This window comes from Mesoplodon mirus (genome assembly GCF_964341445.2).
Source record: "Mesoplodon mirus genome assembly, chromosome: 5".
NCBI classification, from domain to species: domain Eukaryota; kingdom Metazoa; phylum Chordata; class Mammalia; order Artiodactyla; family Ziphiidae; genus Mesoplodon; species Mesoplodon mirus.
The window spans coordinates 180,416,740-180,432,680 of record NC_138980.1 but is presented as its reverse complement, the minus strand read 5'-3'; positions in this window follow the sequence as shown (position 1 = coordinate 180,432,680).

The window sequence follows — 15,941 nt, the reverse complement described above, 5'->3', positions numbered from 1 at the left end:
TTGCATTTGCCTTTATTGTTTTCTTGTTGTTGTTGTATCTGGGTGGTTTTTTCTGGGGGGTGGGGAGTGAGAATTTGCTTTAAATGTTCAAGTTCATACATGGATATCACAATATTCTTTGTTAACTATTGAAGCAATTATGTGCCACTAATTTTATTTGATTAACTTTTTAAAAGTTTTACTTGGTAGTTTGTCAAGACAAACTACTATTTTTTTGAAACAGAGGAATACTGTATCTCTGACTTCCTGGGAGCCTGCTTGAAAGTCAGGCACTGCCATCTCCATTGGCTCAGGCAGGCATGGTGACCTCAGCATCTGTGGATGTGGGCTTGCAAAGAGCACTAAGTAGAACTGTAGGAACCTGAGGCTGCTTCTAGCATCCCATGAGGTCTCCAATGTCCAGGGATGAAGCATGTTTCCTGCATCCCAGATCATGTGTTTCACCATGTTAGACTGAGCAGACATGACAAAGATGGCAGAAAGGTCAGACTTGGTTTAAGGCCACTTCGTTGTCTCTTTGATCTTGGGTGGCCTCAGCCTGCAGCGGCTTGAAGCAGGATTTCAGTTCCCCGGCCAGAGATTGAAGTCAGGCCTCAGCAGTGAGAGTGCTGAATCCTAGCCACTAGGCCACCAGGGACAGTGGCCAGTGACAAGGCCCTGGCCCGTCAGCTGTGTAGAAATGAATTTCCACAAAGAGATGGAAAGTAGTGAAACAAGTGAAGTGTTTATTAGGAGGAAAAGAGTACCTGTGAATAGACTCACACGGGTGGGCTCAGAGAGTCGTGCCCTCGTGGTAGTTCGAATCACGTTTATGGGACATTTCTTCCGGGTTTACTCTTGCCAATCATCTTGCTTTGCCTGGTTCTGAGTCCGTACGTGGTTTATCTCAGGGTCCTCCCCTGTGTGCGTGTGCTCTCTTAGCCAAGATGGATTCCAGCACAGAGGCCTATGGGAAGGCTGACGTCACCTACTATGGGGTGGTGCCCCTTCCCTTTTGACCTTCAAGGAGTCTTTCTGCACGTGTTTAGTCGAGAAGGTCCCCTTGACTTCGAGAATGAGGAATATGTGGTCTTCATCTTTTATCTGGGCAGGGCTCAGCTCTTCCTATTATCCTCCTGACGTTATGTTCATCTTGGAGTATCTGTCCCCAGGGGACAAACTCTAGTGGCTCAGCCTGGGGCCCATGTATCTCCTGCCTCATCTTGGCATCTCCTGGAAGAAGAAAGATGCTGGTGTACCCTGGCCGGTAGAGCAGGACAGTTAGCTGACCAGCAGCAAAAGCACTATCACTCCCCTGCTCCCCAGCCCAGGACACAGGCATCGTCCCCACAGAGGTCTCTGCAGTGACTTCACCACGACCCATCTCACCCGATCCATGGTGCCAGGGCCCTGGTGGGACAGAGCTGGCAGCAGCAGAGATAGGATGCAAACCAGGTCTCTGGCTTTAGCCTAGAACCCACCTGGTTTTCAACGTCCATGCTGCTGGTTCACTGCCCCATTGTGTGTATCCACATGTGAGGTTTCTTCTCTGCAGAAAGGGAAAACAGCACATTTTAAGACTTCACAGTTACTTCTACTTTATCAGATAGATTTTACCCCAGACTATCTCACAACATTCCTGTGTAATTACAGCTTTGATTATGCACGTCCCTTCTAAATTATTAAGCTTGCACAGACTTATTCAACCTTTTACTCACAAAAGTCTGCAAGAGCAATTAACACCAGACAATGTCTAGTCATTTAAAAGTATATATTTCTGCCAATTAACTTAAAATTAGAAATAAGTGTTAAGCACTGTTCTTTAACTCATAAGGGCTTGTATGAGATTTAAAACAGTAAAAGTAAGTTTGTAGTAATGATACATTTACTTTTCAACTTAGCAATATCTACATTCATGTCAACATTTACAGTTACCAAAATAAAGCCTAATATGAGAATCACTTTCACATGATATTTTTAAAGTCAGAATGGGCCAGTGGCTTGAGGAAGGAGCAGGCTTTCCCTTTTGGAAGGTCTGCATGGTGGATATCCAGATGAGTGTGTAGCTACCTTATCCGACAAGGACACACATCTCCCCACACTTATCCAAATCCTGAAGTGTGTTTTCAAAATATGGCTCCTGAGGGCCCCTGGGAACTGCAAACAGACCCATTCATTGTCAGGAGAGCAGGGCTGAAATAGAAGATAAAGAGGGAATCCTGCAGAATTGCAGACAAATAGCACAACTAAAAATGTTGAATCAAATATTTAAGATATAATGTCCATTTGAGCCAGCAGAAAATAAGGGAATCTCCTGAAGGTCATAAAGGACAGGGAAGAAATCCATGGGGGGAGGGATCACTGGGGCATCAGCCCGGATGGCACCTGGTGGGAGGAAACCAGTCTCGGATGGTAAATGAGATTGAGGTTTATGGGCCATGAGGAAGGTCAAAGGGAGACAAGGCCTGGGGCCAGAATAACATGGTCACATCACTGACAATCCCACCCCATCAACCCAGGAAGCTTCGGGTCAAGCCAAGGAAAAGTCCACAGAAGGAGAAGGTAGGAATTGAAACCTGCCCTCCCTCCCCTCCACCATCCTAGCTATGGGAGGAACAGGAAGAAACACACACACACACACACACACACAATCACAATCTTGCATGAGAATTTCTACCCAAAGGCCTGTACTCATGGGAACTTGGGCAGGAATGTGGCCTCAATCCCTCCAAATTAGTTGACAGAGCTTCCAATTCAGTAGTACTACAGCACCTGGAAAAGGCAAAGGCGTATCCGTATTAGAGAAGAGTTCTTTTTAAACCCCGTTTTTGAAGACTCCCCACAGATAAAGTTCCAAGGAGCATGAATTCATACTCATGCCGACAAAATTATTAAACAGATGAGAAAAAAACCCACTCCACGAGTGAGAATTTCCAGAAACCACAAACTGTTTGAAGTCAGATTTATGGAGTTTGTATATATTTTATTTATCAGGTTTAGAATACATAAAATTATTGTTTTTAATATGTTTAAAGAAATAAGAGGGGAATGTGAAAGTATGACAAAAGACAAAGAAATTATGAAAATGTATGAGGCAGCAGATTTGTTGAAGAATAAAATAGAACTTCTAAAAACAAAAAGATACAAATATGTACACACACGTGTATTCCAAGTACAAAGCCAAAGGACAGGATAAAAGCAGATTAGTTACAAATGATGAGGTATTGGTATAAGATTGCTCTGAATAAAATTACCCAGAAAACAACTCAGAGAGACGAAATGAGAGAAAACAGAAGGTAAGAGATGTGGAAGATGTCTCTTTGGTTAGAAGGTAGAAAATGACAAGAGACTCTTGTTCTCAATAACCCAAACAAGATGTATAAGCCACAAAGTCACAGTCTTTCTAAACCAGCCAGAGAGCTGAGGATGCAGCTACAAAAGGAGGGGAGAACTGAGATAAGTCAGCCAAAGGCATCCTGGATTTTCAGCTGCCAAGGTCTGGGCATAAGCAAGACACCTGAGAGGATCCTCCACTCCCCAAAAACACTTCAGGTTTTCCACTGACAATAGCTACAGGTGGGACAGGAAAGCTGAAAGGAATCCCTCCAAGGCATTCCAGGCAGAACAGAGTCTTCACAAGTGTCTAAAAGCCTGTGGCTGGACCAGAAAGCAAAGGGAACTCTCCAACAATGTACAAAGCTGTCAGTTGAGTTGTAAATCAGAGAGAGATCCATCATGGCATGGAAAACTGGTGGAAAACATGAATAAATTTGGGGAATCTTGGTAGCGTTCACACCTAGAGCATTGCAGAAGGGAAAATTCTCAGCCGACTCTCAAAATATCTGGAGCTAGTAGTGAACTGAAACAAACTAAACTTGCCCAAAAGCTCAGACCCAGTTTAACTATAGAACAAATTTACTCCATCACTCCAAACCAGTGACCTGACACAAGAAAAAACTCTTTTCTAAAGGGAAATATTATTTACTTTAGACTTTATTGTTCTAACATCTCATGATGAAGAAAGAAAACAGTTAATAGAAGTAGAACTGTAAGTGGCCCAGATGTTGGAGTTATTTGACAGGAGCTTTAAAATAACTAGAAATATGCTAAATGATCTATTTAAAAAAGTGTGCAGTATGGATAAGGAGAGGGTGAATTTCAGCAGACACAAAGAAACTGCAAAAATGAATCAGGTAAAAATTCTAGAAATGAGAAATAGAGTATCAGAAATAAATATTTTATTGGTTTTAATAGCAGAATGACTCAGCAGAGGAAATAATGAGTGAACTTGAGGACAGGTGAATTAAGGGGAAAAAAAAGCAAACCAAAAATAAGTAAACAAACAAAAAAACCCCAGAAAAGAGAATAGGTAAGAGTGTCTCAATTTATGGGACGATATCAAATTGTCCAACATATCTGTAATTGGAGCCCAAGAAGGAAAAAAGAGAACAAGAAGAAATATTTAATTAGATATTTGCTGAGAATGGTCTAAAATTGATGGAAGACATCAACTCACAAATCCAAAAAGCTCAGGAAACACCGATCTGGAAAAATACAAAGCACACACACACACTAACACACACACACACACATATTCCACTCATACACAAACGTCAACCTGGAATTCCATATCTTACAAAAATAGCTTTAAAAATAAAGCAATCTCAAATTTTCCATCCAATAATTTCATTCTTGAAATGGCAAAATTATAAACCAAGGGTTACCAAGGGTCACTGATGGAGGCAGAGAGGAGAGAGAAGTTACTAAAAAGAGCAACACGAGAGATCCTTATAGTGACGGAATAGTCTGTATCTTGATTACATGAGTGCTGATATCTTGGTTATAATATTATACTGCAGTTTTGTAAGATACTATCATTGGAGGAAACTGAGTAAAGGGTGTATGAAATATCTCTGTATTTCTTACCATAGCATGTGAATCTACTATTTTCCCAAAAAGAAAAGATTAATTTAAAAAATTGGAGGCAAAATAAATCCATTTTTAGAGATGAAAGTTAAAAGAATTTCTCCCCATCAGAACTTCTCTACAAGAAATACCAAAATAATTTCTTCAGGCTAAAGAAAAATTATATCAGATTCAACCCCAAATCTGTAGGAAGCAATGAAGAGCACCAAAAATATACAAATTTGTATAAATTTAAAAGACCTTATCAATGTGAATGTATATTCTTGGAATTGTACATATGTATCTGTGAATAGTAAATTTCATAATTTAAAAAAGTAGAGAGAGAAAAAAATCAAGGGAGGTAATACCATCTGGAGACGGTCACACATGCTATGCTACACACAGGAGGAGTGAAAAGAAGTGCTCTTTTGACAGCAGGAGTCTGACAGTGATAAATAAATACGGTTGGTAAGTCAGAGGGGTCCCATTCAGAGAAGCTTAAAAATGCAAGAAGAGGAGTTGGCTCTTGTGAGGTCACCTAATGCTCCCAGGTGTATTAAAGCCACTTGTCAAAACTTGTGTTAATAGCCAAATTGGGGAAAGATTTTATAGTTGCTAATATTAACACCTTGTAAATCAGAGTCTGAAATGTGCTTGTGTGAGGTCCAATAGAACAAACAAACACAAAACCAAAAAACAACATCAGCCGCTAATTCACTCCAAACAAAAACCTATTTGAGACAAATTATAGACCTAAATGTAAAGCCTAAAACAAAACAAAACAAAAACATAGAAGAATATATTTGTGACCTTGAGGTAAGAAAACATTTCTCACAAAAAGGTGTGATCATAAAATCAACAATGATAAATTAGACTTCATCAAATACACAAAAATTCTTCATCATAAAACATTATCAATAAAATAAGAAAGCAAGTCACAGACTGTGAGAATATGTTCATAAAACAAAGTATTTGTATCCAGAATATATAAAGAACTCCTGAAATTCAATAACAAGGAGACAGCCCAATTTTAAGAGGCAAAGGCACACAGGCACTTCACAAAAGAAGGTATATAAGTGGTCGATAAGCACATGAAAAACTGTTCAACTTCATTAATCACCAAGAAAATGTACATTAAAAACCCAATAAGGTGTTACCACATGCTCCATTAGAATGTGTAAAATGTACAAGGTTGACCACAGCAAACAGCTCTGGGGCAGCCAGACCCTGCACATGTTGGTGGGACTGTGAAACATACAGACATTTTGTCAAAGTGTCAGTTTCTCGAAGTGTTACATCTACTTCTATGACCTAGTAATTCCACTCCTGGTGTGTGTGCAAAATAAATGTGTATGTATGTCCATGCAAAACCTCTTATAAGACTTTTATAACCATCAAACGTGGACTGTTGATCAACAGAATGGATAAGCTCTGCTTGTTCATACAGTTGATTAGTACTCAGTGAAAATTTTATAAAAAGTAATAGATGACTGATAAGCATGTAACAGGCGTAACTCTCAGAATAATAGGATGACTGGAATAAGCCAAACAGAAAAGCACATACTGTATAATTCAATAGGTATAAATGTCTAGAAGAAGCAAGAGACCCTTGGTTTCTGGGTGGGAGGGAGGGACTGGGAAGGCGAGGCAGCAGATGTGTGCTGGTGAAAGCGCTCTGTGCCTTCGTAATGTTCATAGAACCTCATGGAATAGTCTACTTGATATCTGAGCATGTCCATGTGTGTAAGTTATATTCAAAAAACGGTTTCCTTGTGTGAATTTGGATCATTTTGCCACCCCCTGGCTGAGAGAGCAGACCTGAAACCTGAAGTTGCCTTCACAAGGAAATTTCTAGAGGGAAAGAAAGAATCCATGCTCCTCCCTCTGTGATCTCCTACCACCGCGGCTCTCTCCGGTCCATGGACAGCGAGGTAGCTGACCCAGCAGCATGGTTGCTCTCTGGGAAAAGATGACTGTTCATCCTGATGGAGTTCCAGAAAGAAGAGACTAGACGCCAGCTGGGGTTGTTTACTGTAGGTGTCAGCTTAGCTAGGCTGTGCTGTTTCTTTGGTCAAACACCAGTATACCTCTTGCTGTGAAGGTACGTTCTAGATGTGATTAACATCTGCAGTTAATTGACTTTAAATAAAGGAGATTACCCTTAATAGTGTGAGTGGGCCTCATCCAATCAGTTGAAGCCCCAAGAGCATAGACTGAAGTTTCCCAAAGAAGAAGCTATTCTGCCTCAAGCTGGCAACACAGAAACCCTGCCTTACATTCCAGCCTGCAGCCCTGGGGAGTTCAGACTCGAGACTGCTGTGGCAAATCTTACCTGAATTCCCAGCCTGATCCATGGTCTTCAGACTTTCTGGCCCGCAGAATCATGTGAGACAATTCCTTAAAATAAATCCCTCTCTCTATCTCTATATATGTATAGCTAGAGGTATAGATTATATATAGACATATGTAAATATATAGATATTTTATATAGATATCTCTACATATATCTATATATCCAGAGATATGTATAGAGAGATTATAATCATACTTATCTGTCTACCTGTCCATACATTCATCATATCACCGTCCTCCAGAGACACTGAGCCACATTCCCTGACATATATGTCCTATTCTCTGTGTCTCCGGAGAACCCAGACTAACACACCAGCTGTATTTCCCTCCGCCCCAGCCCAGCATCCTGAGTCAGAGGAAGCAGGTGGCCCAATGTGGAAGGTCATTTATTTGGAAGGAAGCATTCTTGAAGTGATTGATGAGGGTGTCTTCCAGCTGGCATGTTTGGGGACAGGGACATTCATATTTCTGAATCCAGAATCCCTGGAATGGGGTGTTGCACTGCTCACCACATAATTCATCCTGATGTACCTGTTCATTATTTCCCCCATGAAAAATAGTGGTCAGATGCAAAATTGTTAAACCACAATCTTTTCTCCTGGTGTTTGTGGGCTTTTTAATCACAGTGTACCTCTTTCTGCTGAGGGCCATTCCATTGTTGAGTGCTGTAGCATGAACTCAGCAGGTGGGTGAAGGTCAGCATCTCATAGTTGTCGTGGGAGTAGCTGCTTGAGTGTGACGGGAAACCCAGAATGAAGGGGATAAGGGGACAGGGCGCTTTGTCCATCCCACCTGGACCACACCCACACAACCACACAGTGCAGGCAGGGGGCAGCCCCGCCCCACCCTGCCCCTCAGGATATATTAAGCCCTTTGCTTCTGTGTCCCCAGATCAGAAGGTCCTTTCTGTGGTCACATGGTTGCCTCTGAAAGCCATGGCATCCTCCATCTAGTGTGTGGTGCGCAGTACAGACCCTAAGATCCCACGATGAATCCCAGCTGCAGCCTGAGATCCTCAGGGTATGAGAGGCTGTGGGGTTGTCATGCACACACAGTTAAAAAGACAGTTGCATCCAAACTGGGATAGGCCACAGGCTCCAGAGCAGGAGTGTAAGGCGGCGGCTTGCGGAGGAAGCCAGGAGGAGCTGCCCTCACCAGGACCTTCCGTTATTCCACCGTAGACCCTGATGCTTCCCCACACTGACCGCCGACAGAGGTGCCCGTGCTCCTGCCTCTCTACCCCCTCCACCTCTTCTCCTTTCTTCCTTCCTCATCAAAGGCACAGACAGATGGGACCCAGGTGGGGCCTGACACCCCCGCCTTAGAGTTGAGGCACAGGGAGCCTTGGGTCCTTTCTCGCTCATCATTAGTGTGTTTACTTCACTGCCTCTACAATCACCTGCTCAGTTTTACCTGTTGCTGTGGTTGACTGTCTGGGGGGACCAGGGGAAGACTACCATCACTTGCCTGTTGCTTCTCCAGTCTCGTCCCCTCCCACTCCCACCCCGACTCATCTGCACTGAACACGCTGCTGGGTGTGCTCCATCCCCCTGGCTTTGTTCCCCATATTCCATATCCAGGGGTTCCCTTCCCGTCAGTCTCTTGGACAAGGACCAATCTTCCCAACACAGCCAAAGCTCACCCTCTTTGCAGCTTTCCTCTTGCCCTGCCCTGAAGAGGCTGCCTCCTGCCCACGCCCCTCCACTGTCCCCCACCCCCAGGCCCTGCACTTGGCCCCTCGGCTCTGGCCTGAAGGCCCATCACCTGCTTCTCTCCTGTAGCATCAGTTGGATTGTGTGCACCAGGCGTGTGCCTAAGAACTGCCCAGGAACCATGTAGAGTATGAATTTATCCAATAATGGTTCCAAATTATCTGCAAGTAGCCCACCATGGCTGGCTTCCTATGAGCAATAATAATGTCCTCTAAGGTCGAAAGGGAAGCAGTTGGTGGACAGGACACCATGCTCCAAACTCAAGTGCGACTCAGTCCCCACAGCCAACTTTTAATTTATCTGTTTTTCTGGGATCAGAAAGTTGCTTGTAAAATTGTTAAGTCAAAAAGAACCCAATATAATAAAATTGAATAACGTTTTGGTATTATAATACAAATTAAAATGCTGCAAGTAGTTTCAGAAACAACCACCAGCTTCCAAGAATAAATATCAGGATGGGTGCTTATGCATTTTAAGGATCTTGCAGAATGATTTAATGGTGTATGTTCTACAGTCCATTCATTTTGTTGTTTCTGGACCTCAATTCCCAATGCGGTCCAAGTGATTATAGGGATGTTGCAGGAATGATTCTCCCCACAGCTAGAAACACACATTTGGGGATTACCACATGTCACAAAACTATCTTGAAATAAAGACAGCCAATGTTCCATAATAATTGTAAAGACGGATGGAGGGAAAGGGAAGCTCTTGTCTGTGAACCCCTTCCACGTGTTGGCCCGCCCTCCTGGACAGATTACAGATCATGCAGGTGGTGGGTAAGGAGATGCCATCCCTGTGCTAGACCTCTGGGTACAAAGTTCTGTGCAGCCCCTGACCTCACCACAATTTGACCTTGGCCATATCTCTTTGAATCCTTCACTTTCCACGTCTGGGAAACAGGTGACAATAGGACGACACCCATAGGTTGTTTGAGAGATTGTGAATGTGAAAGTCTTAGCACAATATCCAACAACAGTTAATGCACAATACATGTTACCTTCCATATGTTTGATTTCATGTTCATAACAAGCCTGTGAGAGAGATCTCTTAATCTCTGTCTTAAAAACTGAATAACTGAAACCAACCCTGCATTCCCCAGAAAGCAGAGCCTGGGGAAAGGATTGTGTGCTGGTGCTGTACTGGGGCATGAGACACCAGGGCTGCCATTTTCATTTGCTCCTTAACAAATGCAGACTGGCGGGCTTAAACAACAGACCTTTATTTCTCACAGTTCTGGAGATCAAGGTGTCTGCAGATTTGGCAAGGGCCATGCCCTTCCTGGTTTGCAGATGGTGGTCTTCTCGCTGGGTCCTCATGTGACAGAGAGAGAGAGAGAGAGAGAGGAAGTAAGGTCTGGTGTCTCCTCTTTTAAGGACACTAATCCCACCACAGGACCCCACCCACATGACCTCATGAAAACCTAATTACCTCCAAAAGACTCCATCTCCAAATACCATCTCACATATGAATTTGGGGGGCAGGGGTCACATTCAGTCCACAGCAGCAGGGAAGCAGTGCCAGGGAGAGCCACAGCCAGGTAGGTGCTCAGCAGGTGAACCTGCTCTGCTGTGCAGGATGGCTCCAGGCAAAGCAGCCCCCAGGCAGAAGGAAAAAGGGGGAGTGTGTGCTCCTGTGTCCTGTTGACCAAATTTTCCCCCAAGTTAATGGGACTGCACTTTTCTGGGACAGCTGCTCGGGAGCCAGGTCCCAAGCCTTTGACATTTTAACAGGTTCAAGAAGTGGTACCAGTGCCAGAGACAAGGGCAGGGAGCCACTCAGCCTCAGGCCAACGCTGATGGTGCTGGAGCAGGGCTTCCTCTGGGCCGGCAGCTGGGGGCCCCAGGAGGCTCAGGAGATGCCTTGTGGCTCAAGCAAAGCCAGGGCTGAGGGGCCTGGAGACAGTGGCAGAGAGAGGCTCTGAGGAAGGCATCCTATGGATGTGATGTGTGCACGGGAGCTTGGTCCACAGCAAACGCCTCACCTGAACCAACTTCAGGAGGCTGGGCTCTACCCTCTGTGGAACCAACCAGACCTTCATGCTCAGCTTCACGGCAATCTGAGGAGCGTGCACTCTGCATGAGCCTTGCCCAGTGTAGACGCCACAGGATCTGAGCAAGGGGAGCCCAGCCCCTCCACCACGGGGCCCCGCAGGCGCCCTTCTGATAAGAGCCACTGGTGTCCTCCCCTTCTCCGGTCTGTCCAGGTCCGGAAGGACTGACTCCAGCTGCTCTTGACCCGGGCCTGACCTGCCGCTGTTCCCAGGGAGATACTTTTCACTATTTTGCAACATATGGGAGAAATGGATCCAGAATAGTCTTCAAATAAGAACAAAGTGTGCTACCCTGGTGGTGCAGTGGTTAAGAATCCACCTGCTAACACAGGGAACATGGGCTCGAGCCCTGGCCCGGGAAGATCCCACATGCCGCGTGGAGCAACTAAGCCCATGCGCCACAAGTACTGAGCCAACGTGCTGAAACTACTGAAGCCAGTGCACCCTTGTTCTGCAACAAGAAGAGCCACAACAATGAGAAACCTGCACACCGCAACGAAGAGTAGCCCCCGTTCGCCGCAACTAGAGAAAGCCCGTGCAGCAATGAAGACCCAATGCAGCCAAAAATAAAAAAAAAAACCAAATAAATAAATTTATTATAAATAAATAAATAAATAAGTACAAAGTATTCACCCAACAAACAGATTGCCCTGTATATATAAAGGTCTCTACGAGGAGTACAAATATGTTAATCAAAGTTCTATTTCAACACATTTGGGAAAGGTCACAGCATTACCACCTGATGCACAGAAAGCCACAAAGGCCCAGCTGGCGGGGTTTAGAACTGACTGGCTCATCCTGCTGCCCGTCACTGAGCTGTTGACCCCTTGCACTTGGTGAGGACTTTCTGAAAGGTCCTCAAGAAAACTCTGCACGTCTCGTTTTGACAAACGTCAAGCTTCTCAGCAACTGTCTTGGAGCCTGGCTCGTGGACCTTGCCTGTTTGGGAGAGAATTTCACCCCAAACCATGCGGCACGGTTGTATGCCATTTTGTTCTGGGGTCAAATTCCACTGTAAGAAGCAGCTCTTCTAATCTGTTTTCTGACTTTGCTGTAGTTTATACCTCACACAACCATTACATCTCCTTGTCCACCAGAACCAGCTAGAATTCTGAAGCTTGGAACCACGCGAGATAGAATAGAGCTTCCACTCTCATCTATGCTTTGGACAGTTGGTACCTTTAAGCACTTTATTGCTGTATGATTGACATAGAAACAGCTGTACATATTTAGCAGACATGACTTGATAAATTTGGAGATAAACACCCATGGAACCATCATCACCACCTAAGTGTAATAGGTGGTATCCATCACCTCCCAAAGTTCCCTCTTTTCTTCCCCTTCTCTTTCTCCTCCTCTTCCTCTTCCTCCTCCTACTTCCTAATATGATTTTTGTGTGTGTGATAAGAACACTTAACGTAAGATCTACCCTCCTGGCAAATTTCTAAGTATGCAATACAGTACCACTAACTGTAGCCGTTATGCTGTACAGTGGATCTCTAGGACTTATTCATCTTATAACTGGAACTTTGTACCCTTTGATCAGTGTCTCCCCATTCGCCCCTCCCCTCCAGGCCTCGGCAACCACCTTCCTACTCTCTGCTTCTATGACTTTGACTTTATGAAGTGTCAATATCGGTGACATCATATAGTATTTGTTTTCCTGTGTCTGGCTTATTTCACTTAATATCTTCCGGGTCCATCTGTATCGTCGCGAACGGCATCTCTTTAGTTTGTCTTCTACTATGTGGGATCCATAACTGGACACAGTGCTCCAGGTTTGCCTTCTGAGTGTGAAATGGAACAAGATAGAGAGATCCAGAGGCACAGACATAGTTCATCTTATCGGGATTTTACAGGATGAGAAGAGACGACAACTCTGGTTCTCCCAAAGCTCCCGTGAGGTTGCTACTCTTAGGTCAGGAAACCGAGGCACAGGAAGGCTAAGTAGCCTGCCCAAGGCCACATCATACTAGAACCATGGGTCACTTATCCAGGACACCAGGCCTTGGGGGCCCAAGCTTGGTCACTTGTCTGGTTGATATGTATGAAGTTCCCCCGATCCCCACCTCGGGCCCTGTGCTAGCACCAGGCTTCACAGGCATCGTGTGGGACATGGGTCACTGCTCCAGCCTGGGCAGGGCTTTTAGTATCCCAGTTCTGTGGATAATATGGCTACTTACATGCTATTCCTCTGAGCACCGTGTCATAATACTCTGATCTGCAGAACTGTAGATTCCCACCAGTGATGCTGACAGGTGCTGTGGGTGGGGCCTGGCCAGCACCAGCCATCCACTGATGCTTTTCTAGTGGGGAAACTGGCATTCAGCTGGTAGAAGTACTGGTGTTCCCTACAGCTGTTCAGGGTCAGGCGGGCATCAGTTCTGCAAGATCAGGGTCCGTTCTCATTGGTGATGTCAGCGTCATACGGTCATCAAGCATGTCAAATACGACATCTCTCGTTGTGAAGGTAACCTGGTTACCAACATCATGCACAGCTGGTCCTCAGTATTTGCGGATTCCATATTTGTGCATTCACCCACTTGCTAACATTGATCTGTAACCCCAAATCAATACTCTTGGTGCTTTTCTGGTCATTGGCAGATGTGCCCAGAGCAGTGGGAAATGTGAATTCCTGACACACACGGTCCCAGCTGAGGGGGAACCAAGGGACTCTGCCTCCTGGTCTCGGCCCTCACCCTGTAAACAAGCGTCCTTTTCACAGTCTATTTAGTGACACATTTTTCTCATTCTTGTGCTTCTTGTTGATGACTTTACTGTTTAAAATTGCCCTCAAACATCATGCTGAAATGCTGCCCAGGGTCCTAAGGACAAGAAGGCTGTGATGTGCCTTTTGGGGAAAATACATGTGCTAGATGAGCTTTACTCAATCATGAGCTACAGAGATGCTGGCATGAGTTCAATGTTAATAAGTCAACTATACATTAAACAAGTGTCTTCAAACAGAAACACACATAAAACCAGGTTCTGTATTGAGCGGTTCACAAAAATGTGTGGCCAGAGACGTGCAGGAGCCTGGCTCCATGTTTCCACAGGAGCCATGACTCAGCACTAACTCAGGGTTCAAGGGGGTTTCATAAAACAAACCATCAATGATATCGTTGCCTAGACCAGGGCTCAGTGAACTAGGCCCTTGGGCCAAACCGGGTCCACCTGCTGCTTTTATTTTGCTGGAACTCAGCCACCAGGCTGTTTGTTTACTACTCTCTGTGGCTGTCAGCAGACTTGAGTCGTGTGATAGAGACCAAACAGCCGTAAAGCCTAAATATCTGGTCCCTTACAGAAAATCTCTCCACCTTGTATACACACATGATGTGGCTTCCTGGTAAAGGAGACCCTAGACCCAGGCTCTGGTTCCAACTTGCCCCTGACCCCTGACCCCCGATTTCAAATCCCAGCTCTGCTGCTCAGCAGCCTACGGCAGGCTGCTCAACCTTCCTGACCCTCAGTTTCCTAATTCCACTCTAAAAATCAAGTACTTAAGTGTTGTTTCTTAAATTCCTTGATATTATAATCTTGTTGAAAGTGGGAAAAAGCGTGTGTGTTTGTTTTTTAAAAAAATTTTATTGAGGTATAGCTGATATACAATGTTGTGTTAGTTTCAGGTGTACAGCAAAGTGGTTCAGTTATACATATACATATGTCCACTCTTTCTTAGATTCTTTTCCTATATAGGTCATTACAGAGCATTGAGTAGAGTTCCCTGTGCTGCACGGTAGGTCCTTATTAGTTATCTATTTTATATATAGTAGTGTGTATATGTCAGTCCGAATCTCCCAGTTTATCCCTCCCCTCCCTCCTTTCCCCCTGGTAACCATAAGTTTATTTTCTACATCTGTGACTCTATTTCTGTTTTGTAGATAAGTTCATTTGTACCCTTTTTTTAGATTCCACATATAAGTGATATCATATGATATTTGTCTGACTTATCTTTGAAGCACTATTCACAATAGCCAAGACATGGAAGCAACCTAAATGTCCCTCAACAGATGAATAGATAAGGAAGAGGTGGTACACATATACAATGGAGTATTACTCAGCCAAAAAAAGGATGAAATATTGCCAGTTGCAGCAACATGGATAGACCTAGAGATTGTCATACTGAGTGAAAAGGCATTATTTAATTGAACTTTTTACTTCAGCATTGCGTATAGTCACCCAAATGGTAGATGCTGCTGGTGGCCCCCTACCTGATATATATATATATATTTTTTTCTTCCCTTCCAACTGTGGTAGGTGGAAAAATTACTCCCCTCCAAAAACGATGTCCATATCTTAATTCCTGGAACATGTGGGTACATTACCTTAAATGGTGGAGGGAAATTAATGTTTCTGATTCCTTACTGATCTTGAGATGGGAGATGATACTAAATGATCAAGATGGAACCAAAGTAATTTCAGGGTCCTTAACGGTGGAAAAGGGAGGCAGAAGAGGGAGAACCAGACAGATAAAAACTCAGAAGAGACTTGACTGGGTTTTGCTGGCTTTCAAGATAGAAGGAAACCACAGACCCAGGAATGCAAGCAGCCTGTGGGAGCTGGGAAAGGCAAGGAAACCTTCTCCCCTAGCCTTCGAGGAGGATTGCAGCCCTGCCTGCACCTTGTCTGTAGCCCATTAAGACACTGCAGATTTCTGACCTCTAGAACAGAAAGAGAATGAATGGGTATTGTTTTGAGCCAACAAGTTTGTGTTAACTTTTTTCACAGTAGCAATAGGAAACTGATACACACATAGGATTCTCATTTTGGAGCAGCAACGAGCCCAATTAAGGAAGTATATTTTCTAGCCTCCTTTGAACATGGGTGGCCATGTTACTGAACCTGGACTTGGGTCCGCTTGCCCACATAGTAAAGTCAGTCTACTGACACCGGCTTGTGGTGAAGGAAAGTGCAGCTTTTATTGCAGGGCATCAGGCAAGGAG